The 2,076-nt window shown below is 40.1% G+C and overlaps 1 non-coding gene across 1 annotated transcript; it reads right to left on the bottom strand.

Annotated features, from left to right (window-relative positions):
* Window positions 1-1,154: 1,154 nt before the first annotated feature.
* trnas-uga (transfer RNA serine (anticodon UGA)) lies at window positions 1,155-1,236 on the bottom strand. Its single transcript has one exon. It is a non-coding gene; the product is annotated as a tRNA-Ser (tRNA).
* Between the last annotated feature and the right edge of the window lie 840 nt (window positions 1,237-2,076).

A 2,076-nucleotide genomic window follows, 5' to 3' on the forward strand; every position in this document is an offset into this window, starting at 1 on the left:
AAGCAAACCTGTGCATTATGTACCACTTACCATGCTGATGGCTAAGGAGTTCAAAATGAATTACGGTTTATGGATTGTGAGCAAGAATGAAGTGATCCACTTGCGAACAGATGTCACCACGCCCTATTCCTACATCGGGCCTGAACGGTCTATTGGCAGAGTCTGCAGACAGGAATTGTCGAAGTGACTAGTCCTTTGTTCAGTTTGATTTGATACCAATGGTAGTGCTGTTCTGGTGCTGAAATGTGTCAACATCTCTGACGTTAGAGTCAATATTTAAGTCACATCTACTCCATGGAGTGTCTTCTCATATCTGAACATGCTGACACGAAAACATCTAGCTCCGATAGCAAACCTTTTTTTCATTAAACTGGGAGTATGTTTAACTAAGCAATTCAGACAGCCATGATGAATAATTGGCATTTGGTGCTTCAAGCTGACCTCTCCACACCAACCGCTCCAACGAAGGCCGTGGATAAGTTCCCCATCGATTATTTTGGTCAATTTTAGCCTCAACAACAACCAATTGTTCTGAACAATGCTACACCACAAACAGAGGGCCAAGTCTGATTTTCATCGTTAATTTTCAATTTCAGTTCTTAATGCACAGTTTCTTACGAATGTGGACAGCAGAAGACCGTTAACATTCCATTTCTAATATTTCCAGAAAATTCTACTCCGCTGATATCGCCTTGCCTTTTCACATCGCAAGCTAGGAACCTGAATCAGTCGAGTTCCTTTCCACACATGGAATTGCTTTTTTCTAATTCATTGACTGCTGATATAATAGATTATTGGCCTTGAGAGTCAGCTGTAAATTAGGTTGAACTTTCTCAGCTTGACTTTCAACTGATCCTGAAAAAGATGTCATCACCTGCAGGTAAATGTATTGCATTGCTTCTTGTTTTGCTGAATTCCACCCCCCGAACATCCAAATTTCATGATAGTTCGACAAATGTGTTGACACTGATTCGTGTTGGAAGTTGGTGGCTTTTTGTGTCTCGACACATAATTTATTCAATTAGCTGACTGGGTCAGTCTTGAAATTACTTCGGATTCTTCACAGTTGAAAATTTACTTTCGATTGAATGCAAAGCTCAAGCTCCACGAAATTCAAATCCTGCAAATGAATTAATGACTTTTAAAAGATTCTACGCTGTGAACAGGATTCGAACCTGCGCAGGGAGACCCCATTGGATTTCAAGTCCAACGCCTTAACCTCTCGGCCATCACAGCTGCGGCAAGCTTGTCAATTTTCATAGTAAAATAACTGAATTCATTTGTTGGAAGAACAAATTGTCAAGACCCAAAGATTTCGCCAAATCCTTTGCAGATGCCCAGACGAACGGTACCTTAGCAGATTGACAGGCTTTCACCGCAAACTAGATTCTGACACAGCTGAAGTTATGGGAATGATTCTTCGTAGAATTATAGAGTCACGGATGTACACCACACGAAGAGAGGATCATTGTCTCACTGCGTCCGATCGATTTTGACTCAATTGCTCATCATCTGGTGCCAAATTAGATATGCTGTTGTGTTTTAATATTCATCGAAATATGGTATTAGAAATATTGATGCTAAGTCCATAAACACTAGCTACATTCGTAAAAACAATATCGGAATTAGAAAGAATGCAGAACCAATTTACATGAATGGATCCAGCAACTAATCCGTAAGTTCTGACATCAGGTAATGAACTTGTGAGCAAAAGGGGAAGATTAACCAAAGATTTGGAACTTGAAATCGTCTTGACGGAATTATTTGCAAAGTTTTTGCGGTTGTTCTAGAGTCATCAAGTCCTTGAACAATACAACACGGAAAGTGGTCCTTCTTTCCAACTTGACCATGGTGGACAGTTATCCTAAATTAATAGGTCCCATTTGCCAACATTTGGCCCACATCCCTCAAAACCTTGTTACTCTATATCCATCCAGATGCCATTAAATGTTACAGTTGTACCAGTCTACAACAATTTCTCTGGCAGCTCATTCTGGACACGACTGAAAAAGTTGCCCCTGACGTCCCTTTTAAATCCTTACCCTCTAAATGTAAACCGATGTTTTCTAAATTTTG

Source organism: Chiloscyllium plagiosum, unplaced genomic scaffold, assembly GCF_037043375.1.
Source record: "Chiloscyllium plagiosum isolate Xiang-an unplaced genomic scaffold, Cpla_swu_hap1 HiC_scaffold_14, whole genome shotgun sequence".
NCBI classification, from domain to species: domain Eukaryota; kingdom Metazoa; phylum Chordata; class Chondrichthyes; order Orectolobiformes; family Hemiscylliidae; genus Chiloscyllium; species Chiloscyllium plagiosum.